Source organism: Bos grunniens, chromosome 4, assembly GCF_055505025.1.
Source record: "Bos grunniens cultivar Pamir isolate PY7600 chromosome 4, Bosgru_T2T1.0, whole genome shotgun sequence".
Classification (NCBI taxonomy): domain Eukaryota; kingdom Metazoa; phylum Chordata; class Mammalia; order Artiodactyla; family Bovidae; genus Bos; species Bos grunniens.
In genome coordinates this window covers 292,705-311,937 of record NC_141168.1, presented here as the reverse complement: position 1 = coordinate 311,937, position 19,233 = coordinate 292,705, and the positions used below count along the sequence as shown (strand labels likewise).

Below are 19,233 nucleotides of genomic sequence, written 5' to 3'. Positions count from 1 at the left end.
ATTCCTATTGAAAACCACTGGAAAACCCCCAAACAGGAAATGGTGACACCTCAAAGTCATACTGTTACATGACAAAACCAAGTTGTAAAACAACACACACATTATTTGTCTAACTGAACTAAAAATGAACCTATGTTATCTGCGTGTAAATAAATATATAATTGAAAAAAAATTTTTTTTAAAAACTGGAGGAATATATACAAATGAACCACAGATACTTTGATAAGGGTGAGAGAGAAATTCTATTTTACTCTAAATTATCCAGTTTTTGTGTGTGTGTGTACTTTTAACTCAGGAGGAACTTGAACAAGAGTGTATATTGTTTGTATTTAAATAAATACTTTACATACGATTGTACCGAACCAGCTTATCATAAAAACCGAACCAATGTATTTCAGAGTCAAGCAAATGATAAGCTGTGTAGAAGAGAGTGAATATCTGCTGAAGGGCTAGAGACAGAAAGAGCACACGAGCAGCACAAACAGTGAAATGCTGGCTGCAAGCTGCTGTCCCCTCCAGTCACTGGGTCATTCCCTGAACACTGGCTGGGTTTAAGGCAGCCTGGAAGTCAGTCACCTGTCCAAGGCAAGTCTGAATTGATGCCAGGCCCATAGTAAAGACAATTTTTATTTAGTAGCTCTCAGAGGTAGAAAATGTTATTCTCTAAACTTATTTTGGCCCGTTCTATAATGGATTGTTCCCTTAAAAACAAAACACTCAAACCAACATTAAAAACCACCCTTTTGGTGTACCTGAAAGCTTTTGCCATTTTAGAGCTTTCTCTTTTGCTGTCATCTCTTAAACATGTAAAATAAATACAGTCAAGTCCCCTCAGGAGGGGCTACTCAGGGAGCTCTGGGCCTCAGTCGTTCCTAGGAATAAAAGTGGCAAAGAGCAGTTTTGCTCCAGAACTCTAAAGGCATTTTGGTGTGGGATAATCGGGACCCGTGGAAAGCATATGAAAGCCTGATACTGTTTCTTACATCTGCCACAGTTCAGTGATTTTCAATATCTTACTTTCTGTAACCAAAGATTGAGAATGCTCAGGAGAGAGCATAAATATAACTATATACTCGTTATAAATAGCATATAAGTAGAAAGTATAGTCAGATGTGAGTCTAACTTAGCTTAATATCCTAGTTCCTGTGGCTCTCAGTCCATAAGGCTCAGACTACATTCCTCGGGCACCTCTGCAGATTGGACAGTAGGTGGCACTTTCAGCCTGTTTGAAACAGTTCACGGGCTTTGGCTTGTTTACTTGCTTTTTAACTGTTTTACCACCATTGCACAGAAAACAGAGTAATTTGGTACATAAGTGTATGAAGTCCAGATCAATGTCATGGGAGCAATTCCAGAAGAACACAAAGCCATATAACTGGATCTGTAGGAAGCATTTACAAATATCCACAGAAAAGACTTTACCTCTCCATAGCTTCAAACTGAAAACAGAAAGTGAAAGTCACTCAGTCCTGTCCGACTCTTTGGGATCCCTTAGACTGTAGCCCGCCAGGCTCCTCTGCCCATGGAATTCTCCAGGCAAGAACACTGGAGTGAGTTGCCATTCTCTTCTCTAGGGGACCGTCCCAACCCAAATTATCCAGTAATAAAATGCTTTTAGCGTTTGTGTCACAGATGCTCTTTGCTACCTTGATTCCTGGTAATGACAGAATCTCAGGCTGACCTGGGACCCTCCCTAAAGTAGTTTGTGTCCTGTAACCCTGGTCAGACACATAGACTTTAGTTCGGTTTTCTTGTATGGAAACAATTTGACCTAGCTGTTCACAAGTGAAAAACAAACTACTAGACGTTAAAATGTTCCAGTACAGTCAAGTGCTCTTGATTCTAGGAACTTCAAAGGATGTTTTTAAGCCTTGTCAGCCACCAGCTTCTCTTGATTCTGAAAGCTAGGTTTACTAGGGTTTACTAGGGACCGGCAGCAGTGGAAGTGTGATGAAATCACTGCAGCGGTGTTGTGCTTCAAAGCACAGGATCTGTACAGACTAGGAACAAAGATAAAATATTCTGAAGGGGTGAATCCAGGGCATTTACTCTTATCTGAACAAAAGCTTGTGCACAGACACATTTTAAGCATCACTTCAGGGAGGCCACAGGCTCCCTGGGCTCTCCAAATCCCTCAGGTGAAGAGCTCCTGGCCTGGGAGTGAAAGAAAGCAAAGGCAGCCCTTCCCTCTTCCCCATTCCGACCTCTGGTCCCATGAGAGGGACCGTGGACGCTCAGCGCGCTGTCCCAGCCGCACGGCTGCCAGAGGAGTTACAGGAGCAGACCTGCCCAATGGTGCCTCTGCTTCCTGCCTGCTGCCGGGCGCTGTGAGAAGGCCCCAAGGAGATCTAGGAAAAGCAAAGGGGAGTCCAACTCAGCAGAGCAGCCCCGAAACACAGGGAGTTAAAGAAACAGGAAGCACGAGTCAGGTCAAGGAAGGACCCCTTTCTGACAGCTGCGCTGATAAGGGCTGTGGCTAAAGCGTCCCGCTCCCTGTGCACGCGGCTCTGCGTCTGCAGGCACTTCCGGTTTGCCTCACCGTGAGCGGCGGCTGCTTGTCAGAAGGCAGATCTTTTTTTTACCATCAATAAACTGTCTTTTCCGCGCTGTCAGCCCTGTAATCTGGCACTATATGCTTATCTTGTCTGAGGAAAAACATGGAAAGATACTGAAAAAAAGCTACAAAATTTGAGGCTTTGTAGAATGGAATTAAAAGAGAATGGGTCTCATGAAGAGTAACTCCTTTCAGATGGAGAAGCTGAGAGGAGAAAGAAATTGATTTAAGAAAAGATCTTACTATTAGAGCTGAGGCCATCTGCCATTTAGTCAAATTTGGTTTTCTGCATGCAGGGTCACCTTATACAGACTCGTACAGACACACAACACAGCTACCATCTCCACTGATACCCAGAGGGGTGCCCTGGCCACCGCTTCAGACCACCTTGTGGGCACTCAGGATGCTCAGGACTCTGTCCCGTGTGTCTCTGGGAAGTGAGTCCCAGGAGGTCCATCCACTGAGCCGAGTTCGTCTGTTTTCAAGCAGCCCTTTAAATCCCTGAGGCCAGCGCCCCTCTCTCACCACATAAAATGTCCCCCCGTGTGTCACTGCTCCTCATAAACATGGCTGCTGCTTTTATAATCAGTCTTCAGATATGGTCACCTGATTCTGTTATTTTTTATTATGCTGAAGTCAATCAAGTGTCTTATATCTTACTAGCATTTTAATCGGAGAAGGCGATGGCACCACACTCCAGTACTCTTGCCTGGAAAATCCCATGGATGAAGGAGCCTGGTGGGCTGCAGTCCATGGGGTTGCAAAGAGTCGGACACAACTGAGTGACTTCACTTTCACTTTTCACTTTCATGCATTGGAGAAGGAAATGGCAACCCACTCCAGTGTTCTTGCCTGGAGAATCCCAGGGACAGGGGAGCCTGGTGGGCTGCCGTCTACGGGGTTGCACAGAGTCAGACACGACTGAGGCAACTTAGCAGCAGCATATTAATATGTCAGATTCAGAGAAATAATTCAAGGATGAAGTCAACTGATTATCCTCCTATCCATATGAAGTATATAAATATAATCTCTGGGAGATGGTGAAGGACAGGGAAGCCTGGTGTGCTGCAGTCCATGGGGTCAGAAAGAGTTGGACATGACTGAGTGACTGAACAATGATAAAATATTATCTCAATTGATAATGAATGTACAGTGCATAGGGGAAAGTGGGAGAAAAGTGTTTTAAAAATTGGATCAAGCTTAGCTAATAAAATTAGCGGTTGCAAATGTTGTTTGAGGGAAGAACATAATGAACTATGAATTAGGAAATTTTCCTCTTATGTGAAAGGAAAAAAGCAAAAGCCACGGAACTTTCTCATGAGTAGACATATTTATTTATTTAGAAACTGCTTATTTTCTGTCAACCAATTTCCATTTTAAGAGTTTGTGGGGTTTCCATAATGGCTCATGGTAAAGAATCCTGCCAATGCAGGAGACATGAGTTCAATCCCTGGTCCAGGAAGAACCCACATGCCTCAGAGGAACTAAGGCCATGCACCACAACCATCAAGCCTGTGCTCCACAGCCTGGGGGGCCACAGCTCCTGAGCCCACACTCTGCCACCACTGAAGCCTGGGGGCCCTGGGACCCACGCTCCATAACAAGAGAAGCTGCTGCAACGAGAAGGCAGGCACCACAACCAGAGTGCTCCCCGCTCACCGCAACCAGAGCAAACCTGTGCAGCAGCAAGGACCCAGCACAGCCCCCACCGAAGAAAAGAGCCTGTGAAAGAACAGCTGAAGCCGACCCAGTGCTGTGCCTACCTGTCCAGTGGCCTAAGCAGTGGGCGCTGCAGGCCAGCCTTCAGGGGAAACTGCGGAGTAGGCAGTGAGCTCGCTGCCCGCCTGTGGACTAGGCCAGCACCTCAGATCCAGTAGCGTTGCACTCAGCTGCTGAAGTGACCCATTCATGGTGAAGTCCTCCTTGGTCAGAGCTTGCTCAGCTGCCACCTGCTCTTCCCTTTTAATCTCTTCAGAATCTGCAGACGTAGAGATCAGGCATGACCTCCCAAGAGTGTTCACAGGAAACGATGCCGCGCACAGGCAGAACTTCCCAGGTGAGCATCTGCCAAGTCAGACCCACGGACGGAGCTCCCTGGTTGCCGGGAATGGGTCGTCTCCAGAGTGCAGAGGAGAGTCCGTGTCACACAGACCGATGGTAAGAAGTTCACATACATGCCTCTGGGAGAGGCTGGCGGTCAGCCCTGGGCTTGTAACCACCAGGAGTCTTGGCTCCTGGAAGCTGCCTGGGTCTGGTTGGTGGAGGCTCCAGGAGCGAAGCGGCAGCAAACTGCAGCTCAGCTCACTGGTGAAGGTTCCTGGAGGACGCAGCAGGGACAGCAGCTGGGTTTTCAGTGGCAACGATGGCATGAGATGCCTACAGAAGCTTCTCCCAGGTTCTCTTCGCATTCCTAATGCAGACGCCGCCACTTTTCCTTCTGTAGATGTACTGCTCCATTGGGAAGTAAAGGTCCGTGCTACCTAAGAGGGCCCCTGCTGCAAGGAACGTGATGACGTCGTCCTTCATTTGCCGGACAGCAAGGACCCAGGATAGTGTAAAAGATTCACTTCCCGTTATGACAAGAATCCAGACAGTGCCGTATGGACCACTGTCTGGGTAGCGTGGGAAAAGCCTGAGAAGATATGTTAGAGAAGCCAGATAATCTGATAAAACAAACTTGACTTTCATTCAGTTTGTAGAAATAACACGGTGAGTTTTATTCTTTAGAAGTTTAAATTGTTTTTGTAATGTCTTGGCATTTCTGAGAAACTTGTAATACATGTACAAGGTTCAAGAACCTAGAAATATAAAATAATTTATATTCCATTGTTCTTCCTACCCCCTCCCTTCTTGTCAAGGCCCTGCTGCTTCCACAGTCAGCCACGTGTTTTGTTTCTCAGGAATAGCTTCCGGAGGTTTATTTGTTTTTTTTTTTTTTTCTTCTAAGTATTTGTATGGCTGTGCCTGGGGGACCTTGTTCATGGGAACTCTTAGCTGTGGCATGTGGGTTCTAGTTTCCTGACAAGGGATTGAACTCAGGCCCCTACAATGAGAGTGCAGAGTCTTAGCCCCTGGATCAGGAGACACGACCCAGAATGTCATTTTATGGATACACAAGCAACTATGACTATCTATTTCTTCTTCACTCCACATGTGGTGCTAATGGTAAAGAACCCACCTCCCTGTGCAGGAGACATAAGGGACTCAGATTCAATCCCTGGGTCTGGAAGATCCTCTGGAGCAGGAAATGGCAACCCACTCTAGTATCCCTGCCTGGAGCATCGCCATGGGCAGAGGAGCCCGGTGGGCTACAGTCCATAGTGTCACAAAGTGTGGGACGTGACTGAGTGACTGAGCACAACCACATTTAAAACCATACATGGTCACACAGTGTGCACAGTGTTTTATGGTATCTTGCTTATATTCAGCTGAGAATATCTTGGGGAATATTCTCTCTTGGGACACTATTTTCCACAAATCAGTCCACTGAATAGATGATGTACTATAATATGCTTTACTGGTCCACATTGGAATAAACACTAATATAAAATGACATCTTGACATCACAATAAACAATGTAATGCATAACCTTAGCCTAATTTATTCCATTGCAGGAAAATGTATCAATTTCTAATGCATATGGAATTTCTACAAATCTAATGGATTTGTAGCCTGAAGTATTTCTAACTGAAATGTAGCATCTGATAGGATTCTGCTGGTAAACTAGCACGTTGCTGGATTCCCCGCCCTGCTCCCGAGGAGCTATGCAATGATCATTTCTCTTTCCTTAAGACTCAACCTCTCCTCTCCCAGATTTCTCCCTGATCTGTTTTTAAAAACATTCTCCAACCTCTTCTGCCCTTGTGACTTCTCTACAATCTGCTCCTCTTCTTAGCACTGTCCTTCATTCTCACGCCCTCATTGCCTGGTCTGGTCTCTACCTGCCATCTCAACATTGCCCGTCATTGCTCCACCCACTCCCCTGGAGATGGTATCAGTACGGCCAGATGGTTGAGTATAGAAAAATTGTTTGTGGATGATATTGAATCACTGAGCCTGGATGAGAAGGAGACATCCACAGGGGAGTCTAAGGTAGCTGGGGAAGAAGGAGAATTTAGGTTTTATCTGTGGTCTTCACTCAGGGGAAGATGCTACAGGGCCCACCAGGGAAGGAGAAGTCCGAGTCAGAGGTTAATACTTGGGAGGTGGTGTCCAGAAATTCCAGCAGGAACTCTGGAGAGAAGAGTGAGGGAGAGCACTTGCTGTGAAGCTGCTGTGAGTGTTGGGCAGGGACACACACGGGGCAGCAGAGAAAGGAGCAGGAAGGTGATAACAGGCTTCCCAAGGGAGGGAGGGTGTCAGGTGATAGTGATGTGCACACAGTTACACATGTCACGGAGATGAGGGAGGATGGAAGAGAGCCAGTGAGAGGGAGGGCGGATGCAACTAACACATCCTGTACGCTGTTTCCTGAGAGGCCAAGAGCAGAGGCCGAGAGAGGCTGAGCCAGAGCACAGGACACAGTGAAGGAGACATCAAAGTTGATAAATAAAAACATAGGTGTTCAAATCAAGATTGTGTTAAAACACTCTTTTAAGGAATACAATTGGGATTTTAAGGAACTCCTTTTAAGGAATATAGAAATAAAATTGCAGGTGAGATATTAATTCTTAGATGATTCACAAGAATGACTCCCCTGCCTAAAGAGTGACACCATCAGAAGCAGTTTTGTGCAGAGGAGAGCAGGGAGACGGCACAGCACAGTAGTGGAGACACGTGGTCGATGGAGATGCTGGGCCTTCACAGGTGGAGGGGGGTCCTGTAGACCCCACACGCTGGTGTGCTGAGAACATCGAGCAGGAGTTACTGGAGCCATTGAGAGTCACTGTACTTGAAGGGGTTTTTGTTTAAATATAATTTTATTTCTTTTTGGCTGCCCCGGGTCTTCTTTGCTGCAAGCAGGCTCTCTCCACTTGTAGCGAGCAGGGCCTGTGCTCTAGTTGGGTGGCTGGGCTTCCCGCTTTGGTGGCTCCTCTTGCTGTGGAGCGCTGGGCTCTAGGATGCCTGGGCTCAGTCTTGGCAGTGTACAGACTTAATTTCTCTGTGGCATGTGGGGTCATCTGGGACCAGAGATCGAACCGGTGTCCCCTGCACTGCAAGGTAGATTCTTAACCACTGGACCACCAGGGAAGCCCCTGTACTCGAAGTTTTCATTGGAGCTACCTAAAACATGATAAACGTGATCTCAGCAAAAGGGGGAAGGAGCAGTGAGTGCACGGCCTGCCTTCCACCAAAGAGAGCCTGCTGGGTTTGCACAGACCCCTTTCCGTTTCTGAACCACACTTGCCATTTACTCACTTCCTCTTTCTCCACCTAAAAACCACACATGTCTTAAATTCTCCAAGCAATCTTCCTGGTGGCTTTCTTCCATGGGAGTAGAATTTCTAGGCAAAAGATTCTGTGCAATCTTTCTATGTGAATATCAGAATAAGGTGAACATTTTGTTTGAGGTAATTGTTCTGGAAATTCAGAATTAAATATGTTTCAGCTCACATTGGCCAAACGTGCTGTACCTGGCCTCAGCCTCCTGTATTTTAGTTGGCTCACTGGTGTCATTAAGGTCCGGGGTCCCTCTAGCCCCTCAACTATTGCATCCACCTCCTACAGCCTGGCAAAAAAAGGCTCTCTGGTACCATTAAGATCCCTGTTGATTACAGATCCTGTGATCTTGCTGGTGCCTTGACTTACTGCAGCTTCCTAAGTTCTTACCTAGGACTTGTTGGCATAAAGTTCAACCAGGAAAAACAGAAAACAAAATCTGTTTTAATGTGTCTCTTGATATCTGGTTTTGTTTTTACATTTGCAAGAGCAAAACAGAGAAAATGAAGCAAAAGATACTTTCAAACATATATGGTTAACTGATTTAGAATTACTGATTCAAAGAGTGTTTGTAAAAATAAAATGTGACTTCCACTCCCAGCTTTAAGAGGAACAGTATCTGAATGTCATCATCTGGCACTGGTAATTACAAAGCTGAACAAAATACTGGGAGCAACTGTTTTCAGATCCTGGACAGCAGGCCATGCAGGACTAAGTTCCTAGAGGAAGATGGATACACAAATCCATCTGAAGACTCCTGGCTGTCTGCCTTCAGGCAATTTCCATGCTGCAGGTACAGGGAGGGGAACCCAGATGCAGCCCAGCAAAGCCCTGATCTGAGAACACAGGTGAGCCAGGGAGGTGCAGAAGGTGATAAGTGTGGGGCAGGGCATCGATAAGAGAGAGCAACTCAGACAGAAAGAATGATTACAAGTGCTTAATGAGCCCGCTGAGTCTCTGTTATCTGATCACACACAGGTGAGATTCCACAAGGCTGAGCAGGAACAACTTTTGAGGAAAGAATTATTACTGGAGACCTATGCATTGAGTGGGACCGGATGCCATGATCTTAGTTTTCTGAATGTTGAGCTTTAAGCCATCTTTTTCACTCTCTTCTTTCACTTTCATCAAGAGGCTCTTTAGTTCCTCTTCACTTTCTGCCATAAGGGCAGTGTCATCTGAATATCTGAGGTTATTGATATTTCTCACAGCAATCTTGATTCCAACTTGTGCTTCCTCCAGCACAGCATTTCTCATGATGTACTCTGCATATAAGTTAAATAAGCAGTGTGAAAATATACAGCCTTGAAGTACTCCTTTTCCTATTTGGAACCAGTCTGTTGTTCCATGTCCTGTTTTAACTGTTGATTCCTGTCCTGCATATAGGTTTCTCAAGAGGCAGGTAAGGTGGTCTGGTATTCCCATCTCTTTCAGAATTTTCCATAATTTGTTGTGATCCACACAGTCAAAGGCTTTGGCATAGTCAAGAAAGCAGAAATAGATGTTTTTCTGGAACTCTCTTGCCTTTTCAATGATCCAGTGGATGTTGGCAATTTGATCTCTGGTTCCTCTGCCTTTTCTAAAACTAGCTTGAACCTCAGGAAGTTCACGGTTCACATATTGCTGAAGCCTGGCTTGGAGAATTTTGAGGATTACTTTACTAGTGTGTGAGATGAGTGCAATTGTGTGGTAGTTTGAGCATTCCTTGGCATTGCCTTTCTTTGGGATTGGAATGAAAACTGACCTTTTCCAGTCCTGTGGCCACTGCTGAGTTTTCCAAATTTGCTGGCATATTGAGTGCAGCACTTTCACAGCATCATCTTTCAGGATTTGAAATAGCTCAACAAATAGTTGGGGAAACAGTGGAAACAGTGGTTGACTTTATTTTGGGGGGCTCTCAAATTACCTCAGATGGTGATTGCAACCATGAAATGAAAAGATGTTTACTCCTTGGAAGGAAAGTTATGATCAACCTAGACAGCATATTAAAAAGCAGAGACGGTACTTTGCCAACAAAAGTCCTTCTAGTCAAAACTATGGTTTTCCAGTGGTCATGTATGGATGTGAGAGTTGGACTATAAAGAAAGCTTAGCACAGAAGAATTGATGCTTTTGGACTGTGGTGTTGGAGAAGATGCTTGAGAGTCCCTTGGACAGCAAGGAGATCCAACCAGTCAATACTAAAGGAGATCAGTCTTGGGTGTTCATTGGAAGGACTGATGCTGAAGCTGAAACTCCAATACTTTGGCCACCTGATTTGAAGAGCTGACTATTAGAAAAGACCCTGATGCTGGGAAAGATTGAAGGCAGAAGGAGAAGGGGACGACAGAGGATGAGATGGTTGGATGGCATCACTGATTCAATGAACATGAGTTTGGGTGAACTCAAGGAGTTGGTGATGGACAGGGAGGCCTGGCATGCTGCGGTTCATGGGGTTGCAAAGAGTCAAACATGACTGAGTGACTGAAGTGAACTAAACTGAATGGATTGAAAAGTGTCCAACATTCATGTGGGGCTGAGAATCCTCAGCAGCCAGAGTGAAGAAACCTCCTTGAATATGTGGGGCATTCAACTGAGACAGAAAATGCATGTATTAGAGCTGAAACTAAAAACAAAAGAAAGAAAGAGAGAGAGAGATGAAACTAATCACAAACCTTAAAATAAATGGCACATAGAATTGTACTAACAAGCCTTAGCAATAATCCTCAAAAGTGTCTGTTATGAAGGTAATCATTTCCTACCAGGAAAAAGCAAAATTAACACTTTCAGAAAAAATACAAGAAAACAAGCCAAAAGACATTTCTCTCACCCAGGAAACTTCAAAACATTTAGGGGTCTTGTGTCAGACAGCATGTCTGATGTATATTTCATATTATCTCATACCCACCCACAAAATAAATATAAACCCTTTTATATACACTGCAAATATACTAGAATATTCAAGAAATTGACTACTTGCTGGAAAAATATGAATTCTCAAGACCAATATTTAAAGCAGCTGTAACAAAAGAAAGATAAGCAAGGAAGGCTATAAAATAAATTGCTTTCAAGAATTACTTCTGAAAATCATGTGAAGGCTATGCAAGCAAAGAACAACTGACTACAAAAGCACCACATAATTTTAGAGAATCAAGAATAGAGGAACAGAAGAAATCTGTATTTTGTGAACATAATTTAACCCTGATATGAGTCGGACAGGACTGAGCGACTTCACTTTCACTTTTCACTTGCATGCATTGGAGAAGGAAATGGCAACCCACTCCAGTGTTCTTGCCTGGAGGATCCCAGGGACGGGGGAGCTTGGTGGGCTGCTGTCTATGGGGTCGCAGAGTCGGACACGACTGAAGTGACTTAGCAGCAGCAGCAGCATGAGAACTTGACATAAGTGACATAAAACAAAACCGCACACCAATTTTACCTACTATTCTTGGTCTCCTAATCCATTAAATGCTAATTAATGCTATATGAATCATTGCAGAGAAGTTCTCCATCTCTAAAAAACTTAGGTTTACTCACGATTTTTGTTTCTTTAAAGGAAGTCAAGCTGTACAGTCTAAGAAGTGCTTGCTCCAGAAGATGTGGAATATATATACAATGGAAAATTACTCAGTCATAAAATCAAGTGAAATAATGCCATTTGCAGCAACATGGATGAACATGGTGATTTCACTTTAAGTGAAGTAAGTCAGACAGAAAGAGACAAGCATCGTATGACATCACACATGTGGAATATTGAAGAATGATACAGATGAACTTATTTACAAAGCAGAGGTAGAGTCACAGACATAGAAAACATGCTTATGGTTACCTAAGAGGACACAGGGGTGTGGGGAGAGGTGAGTCAGGGGTTTGGGGTCAGCACGCACACACTGCTGTATGTACACCAGGTGACACAAGGAGCTGCTGTGTAGTGAGGAAGCTATACTCAGTATCTTGTGACAACCTGTAACAGGAAAGAATCCGGAAGAATATATAGTCACTCAGTCGTGTCCAGCTCTTTGGGACTCCAGGGCCTGTACCTGCCAGGCTCCTCTCAAAGGAGGGATCACAAGGAGCTGGACACAACAGAGGGACTAACCACACAAGTCCTACTCTGCTCGTTCTCAGCCAACTTGGAGAAAGACAGGACGCCTTGTCAGCACTGCAGTAAGTTCTGCTCTAAGATGCCTGCCCTGTAGGGAACAATTTGAACATATTCTGAACTTCAGTTGTGCTTGCAAGTAATTTTGTCAGGAGAAACAGTTGGTGAGAGAAAGCACAGCTGACCCAGAGGAAACTAACCAGGCGGGAAAACACAGAACACACGCTTAACACACAATAAACATTAAACTGACTGAGGACATTGCAGGAAGTGTCCTAGTTCATTCTCCATTTGTCCACACTTAATTGAGTGTGCTCAGTTAAGACACTCTGTGTCTAGAGTGCGCTGTCATTCTTGGCTAATTTAAAATATAGTGTATTAATAGGAAATTGGAGGCATAATAAGGCAAATAGATCAGGAGACGACTGTCATCGAGAAGAGAGTTGATGACTTTAAGTTCCCAAGAGGAGGGACAGGCCGCGCCACTGGGCCACACGGGAAAGGATCGGCCTTGTCTGGAGAGGGAGGGAGGGGAACTCAGCACAGGGGCCTTTACTGTGACTCCTCAGGAGGGAACAGTGAGCTGGGTGCGCAGGCTCAGGACTGGCTGGTGCACGTGATGTTAGCGGCCATCTTCGGTGTCTGCCTCTGGGTGACAAGGGAAGGGGACAGTGGCCCAGAGCACAGCTTAAATGTCACCTCCTCAGAGACATGTCCCCGTGTGCATCTGCGGTGACAGCTCCCCCATGTCTCCTGCCCTTACCACCTCGGTCTTTCATGGACCCAGGGCCGGCCCTGTCAGCACCCGCTGGGGCTCGTCACCCATCAGTTCTCGGGCCCCGGAACTCCTCTCCTCCCCACCCCCCTCTGCCGCAGCCACCCCATCCTGCTGTGCCGTGTCCTGCCCTTCACTCCATGGAGCTGACTCTTCTACAAGCTGTTCTGTTTATTCGTTGTCTCCCTCCACATCATCAGCTCTGTGGGAGCAGCAGGATCATTTCTTTCTAAAGTATGGTGGTTTTCTGCCTTATTCTCTTCTTGAATGTCAAGGACTGTGAGGTGTCATGGCTGGACACCTGTCCCCAGCACAGACCTAGCACACAGCACATGTGCTCTCAGTATTTGGGGATGAACACGCCAGTCACTGTGCTTAGCAGTTCAGTTCAGTTGCTCAGTCGTGTCCAACTCTTTGAGACCCCATGAATCGCAGCACACCAGGCCTCCCTGTCCATCACCAACTCCTGGAGTTCACTCAAACTCACGTCCATCGAGTTGGTGATGCCATCCAGCCATCTCATCCTCTGTCGTCCCCTCTCCTCCTGCCCCCAATCCCTCCCAGCATCAGAGTCTTTTCCAATGAGTCAGCTCTTCACATGAGGTGGCCAAAGGACTGGAGTTTCAGTTTTAGCATCATTCCTTCCAAAGAATGCCCAGGACTGATCTCCTTTAGAATGGACTGGTTGAATCTCCTTGCAGTCCAAGGGACTCTCAAGAGTCTTCTCCAACACCACAGTTCAAAAGCATCAATTCTTTGGCACTCAGCTTTCTTCACGGTCCAACTCTCACATCCATACATGACTACTGGAAAAACCATAGCCTTGACTAGACGGACCTTTGTTGGCAAAGTAATGTCTCCGCTTTTTAATATGCCATCTAGGTTGGTCAAAGCTTTTCTTCCAAGGAGTAAGGGTCTTCTAATTTCATGGCTGCAATCACCATCTGCAGTGATTTTGGAACCCCCCCAAAATAAAATCTGACACTGTTTCCACTGTTTCCCCATCTATTTCCCATGAAGTGATGGGACCAGATGCCATGATCTTCGTTTTCTGAATGTTGAGCTTTAAGTCAACTTTTTCATCTCATTTTCCACTTTCATCAAGAGGCTTTTTAGTTCCTCTTCACTTTCTGCTATAAGGATGGTGTCATCTGCATATCTGAGGTTATTGATATATCTCCCGGGAATCTTGATTCCAGCTTCTGCTTCTTCCAGCCCAATGTTTCTCATGATGTACTCTGCATATAAGTTAAATAAGCAAGGTAACAATATACAGCCTTGACATACTCCTTTTCCTATTTGGAACCAGTCTGTTGTTCCATGTCCAGTTCTAACTGTTGCTTCCTGACCTGCATGTAGGTTTCTCAAGAGGCAGGTCAGGTGGTCTGGTATTCCCATCTCTTTCAGAATTTCCCACAGTTTATTGTGGTCCACACAGTCAAAAGCTTTGGCATAGTCAACAAAGCAGAAATAGTTGTTTTTCTGGAACTGTCTTGCTTTTTCAATGATCCAGCGGATGTTGGCAATTTGGTCACAGGTAAATAGCAGAGATGGAACACAGCACCAGCCATCAATAGAAAAATGGATTAAAGATTTACTGAGCATGGCCCTGGCCATCAGAACAAGACCCAGTTTCCCCCTCAGTCAGTCTATCCCATCAGGAAGTGTCCATAAGCCTCTTATCCTCTCCATCAGAGGGGAGTCAGATTGAAAACCACAATCACAGACAACTACCCAATCTGATCACATGGACTACAGCTTGTCTAACTCAATCAAATTAAGCCATGCCGTGTGGGTCACCCAAGAGGGATGGGTCATGGTGGAGAGGTCTGACAGAATGTGGTCCACTGGAGAAGGGAATGGAAAACCACTTCAGTATTCTTGCCTAGGGAACCCCATGAACAGTATGAAAAGGCAAAAAGATAGGACACTGAAAGATGAACTCCCCAGGTTGGTAGGTGCCCAATATACTACTGGAGATCAGTGGAGAAATAACTCAAGAAAGAATGAGGGGATGGGCCCAAAGCAAAAACAACACCCAGTTGTGGATGGGACTGGTCTCGGAAGGTTTGATGCTGTAAAGAGCAATATTGCATAGAAACCTGGAATTTTAGGTCCATGAATCAAGGCAAATTGGAAGTGGTCAAACAGGAGATGGCAATGAAGGAGGAAACAGACAGAACAGGCTCCATTTGAAGGCAGGACTGCATCTTGGGCCGGACCATGGACTTTGAGCTATATTTCTAGTATTTATGGAAACGACATGCCAACTGGAAAACCAGGCCCCCTGGGTGGAAGAGCCCCAGGGGTCGTACCTAGACTCTCCATTTCCTAAAAGAATACCCTAATTATCTGTGTAACCAAATAGAATAAGAAATTCTATTATGCTTATTGGGGGATGACCTATTGATAATTGTCGGCTGTTAACTACCTAGGCTTAAGGCTTATGAATCATGGGTTAACTTTGATTGCATCTTTCTTTTGCTTTGTTCAGAGTAGTTTCAGGGAATTTGGGAAGGTGAGTTTGGACACGTACACTTAAGGTATATAAGATTTTCAGAAAAACTGGTCAGGGTCCTTGGATAAGAGGAGACTCTGCCTCGGGCCCACTGGTGTGATAAACTGCACTCCACTATCTGCATCGTTCTTCTGGGTGAGTTTGTTTTGAAGAACGTGTGGCTACAACAGCAAGAGTGAACATTGAGTTGGACTATAAAGAAAGCTGAGCACCGAAGAATTGATGCTTTTGAATTGTGGTGTTGGAGAAGACCCTTGAGAGTCCTTTGGACTGCAAGGAGATCCAACCAGTCCATCCTAAAGGAGATCAGTCCTGGGTGTTCATTGGAAGGACTGATGCTGAAGCTGAAACTCCAATACTTTGGCCACCTGATGTGGAGAGCTGACTATTTGGAAAAGACCCTGATGCTGGGAGGGATTGGGGGCAGGAGGAGAAGGAGACGACAGAGGATGAGATGGCTAGATGGCATCACCAACTCAATGGACATGAGTTTGAGTAAGCTCCGGGAGTTGGTGATGGACAGAGAGGCCTGGTATGCTGCAGTCCATGGGGTCACAAAGAGTCAGACATGACTGAACAACTGAACTGAACTGAGTTTGTATTTGGGCCAGGCCTTTTGCAGGGTTAAATTTTCCAGTTTCTGAGAATGTAGCCAAGGGCTGAGCCTGAGAGAGGCTCCTGGGACATACCAGAGCTCACTCTTAGCATATCTGCCATAGAATGGGGTACTGAGAGTCACCGGCTGACAGAAAGGCGTCCCTTTTGTCCCAGTGATCTCCCCGTGTGACTAATGCACGAAAATGGCCGACCGACCCAACAGTCGAGCCCGACAGTGAGAGGTGACCCCTAAGAACCATGCAGCTAGGGCACCGTGTGACCTGGGCAGAGACAGATTCCATACTTTTCACAAGTGCACGGGGCACATTCTCCAAAATTGACCATATGTTAGGCCAGAAAATAAGTCTACTATAAATACACTCACATCTTACAAAGGAACTTTTTCCTGTCACAATGCAATGAAATTAAGTTAATAGTAGAAGGAAAAGTGGGAAAATCCACAAGTATGTGAAGATAAAACACAGTCTTAAATAACCAGTAGGCTAAAAAATAATTTAAAAAAGAACTTAGAAAACACCTGGAGAGAAATCAAAATATAAACAGAACATACCAACATGTATTGGATTCTGCAAAAACATCACCAACAATGAAATGTAAAGCTGAGAATGCATACATTAAAAAGAAAGCTCGAATAAGCAACCTATCTTTACACCTAGGCAGAAAAGGGAGAGCAGACCAAACTCAAAGCTAGAAGAAGGAATGAAAAGAGTAATATTAGTTCTCAGATAAACATACAGAAGAGGAAAACCAAAGAAATCAATTTTAAACAAAATTTACTTCAAACAGGTCAACAGAAGTAACACATCTTTAGCTATATCGACTAAGAAAAAAGACAACTAAAGTTAGTAACAAAGGGGAAACGTAACTGCTAACATGACACAATAGAACAGTAAGGGAGAGCTCTGAGCAGCTGAGTACTGTGAGATGGGATAACCTGAGGCAATTCTGTTGTTTAAGCCTCAGTCTGTGGTATTCTATTCTGGCAACCCTAGCAAACTAGATAACTTTATCCTCTTTCTTGCAAATAAAAGTTATGAAAATAGTGCCAAAACCTACAAAGTATATAAAGTATCTGAAAGGAGGAAAAAAGAAAAGGATGAACTACCTAGGGTGTTGAGAAAAATCTTTTTGTTTCTTATCAAAGTTAAAAACGTCAAAACCACCAGAAAAGACTCATGAATAGACATTTTAGAGAAGCCAAACAACAACCGTGGTAAAACAACCAGAAAGTCATTCAGTTGGTAAAAACAGTAAAATAATATAGTAAAATAAAAACAGTAAAATGCATTTTATTCTTTGGAGGTTTTTAAAATTCAATTTATTGAAAATTCCAAAGAGGTTATAATACAGGCACATGATTCAAGATACTGAAAATACACTTTGCCTTAATCTGTGCCTCCTGTCATTTAGCCTGTGTGTCCAGGGCCATCGGGCCTCCACAGGTAGTATTTTGTTTCTTACGGATCCTTCTAGAGTTCCTTGTAAGCAGACATGAAAATATATTTCTCCTTCATGCCCTAATTCAAAACATACATAGTGGTATATTAAGCATGGTGTTTTGGTACATGTTGCTTTTATTTATTTGACAATGCCTTGGAAATTGTCCTCTATCAGGACATAATTTCCTGCAGAGCAGTGCACTGAATGGGTGATGTACTATTATAATACACTTTGCCCATCCACAGTGGGATGAACACTGATATGCAACAATCTGTTTATATTATGAACAAGGCTGCAATGTAGAACTTTGGCCTGTGTTATTCTGCTGCTAGCAAATGTGTAGGATATATTTCCAAAGAATTTGTAACCTGGAGTGTTTGTAACAGAGAGAGCATTTGATAAGATGCTACCACTAAGATCCTTCTGAGCCAGCAATGAGCCTTTCTCTTTAAACTGCAACTTCTCTATCACACCACTCCCCCACCTGTGTTTAAAACTGCTTTCCAACGTTTTCTAACCTTCAGAAACCCTCTACAGTCTGTTCTATCATCAGCACTGCCCTTTATTCTCAGGGCAGTTACAACCTCACCGGGTACGTACCTGTTGTCTCCACTCTCCTCTGGGTCCATCATGCTCAACTCACTCCTTTAGAGCTGGAGCCAACGTGGCCAGATAACTCCTTGAGTGTAGAGAAATGGGTCATGGATGATCTGAGCCAGGGAGCCTGGTGCCCAGGAGAGAGGGAGTGTCCATAAGGGGTGTAACTGGGGAGAAGGAAAGGTATATTAGGTTTGATCCATGGTAATTATTCAGGTAACGATTCTACAGAGCCCAGACATGGGAGTAGGAGTCTTGATTGGAGAATTTGTACCTGGGAATTTGTACCCAAATATCACAGCTAAAATGGGAGGTGCAGACTCCAAAGGGAAGATCGTGTGAGTGAGTCTGCTGTGAACCTGCTGTGAGTGCCAGGGAGAGACACACACGGGCAAGGATGCAGCAGAGAGGCAGGAAGGCAACAGCAGGCATTCCAAAAGGAAGGGGAGAAGGAAGGGGAGAGCGTCATGGCAATAAGGACGTGTCACAGAAGCCTGTGCCACAGAAGGGTGGATGTAAATGGAAAAGGGATCAGAAGTCATTCATAAGCCCTGGAAAGTTGCTTAATTAGAGGCTAAGGGCAGAATCAGACCATAGGATACAATGAAAAACAGATAAAATTGGTAGGTAAAACCATTCATGTTCAAATCGAGATTTTGTTAAAATGTTCTTTTAAGGAACATAGAAATACAGTCTCATATGGGAGGACGTTGAAGTTTAGGTGATGGCTGACAGAATGACTCCCTGCCTAGAAGAGATCCCGTCAGCAACAGTTCTGTGCAGAGTCGGGCAGAGAGCCCATGACACCGGCGGACAGATGTGATGGGAGACACGTGTGGAAAAGGCTGGTGACTGGAGGTCTTCAGGGAAGAGGGGGTTCTTGCAGACTACATGCGCCAGTGTGCAGATAACATCAAGGGGCAGCTATTTGGGTCTTAGGAATTACTTAACCTGAAAAAAATTACCTAAACTGAATTTTAAATTGGCACCATGTAAAGTGCAATGGCTTCCCTGGTGGTTCGGGTCGTAAAGAATCTGCCTGCAATGCGGGAGGCACGGGTTTGATCCCTGGGTCAGGAAGATCCTCTGGAGAAGAAAATAGCAACCCACTCCAGTATTCTTGCCTGGAGAATTCCATGCACAGAGGAGCCTGGTGGGCTACTGTTCATGGGAAAGCATGGTAGGAATAAACCCAGCAAGGTGAGCAAGTGTGCTGTGTGCCGGGTTTTTCAGGACAAAGCCTGCCGGCTTTGGATCAACCCCTTCTGTCTC

General features: G+C 44.9%; 1 pseudogene across 1 annotated transcript; it reads right to left on the bottom strand.

The window, feature by feature from the left end:
- Window positions 1-3,871: 3,871 nt before the first annotated feature.
- LOC147373348 (small ribosomal subunit protein uS2 pseudogene) lies at window positions 3,872-8,366 on the bottom strand (annotated as a pseudogene). The gene has a single exon (XR_015161815.1). The product of XR_015161815.1 is annotated as a small ribosomal subunit protein uS2 pseudogene (transcript).
- Window positions 8,367-19,233: the final 10,867 nt, after the last annotated feature.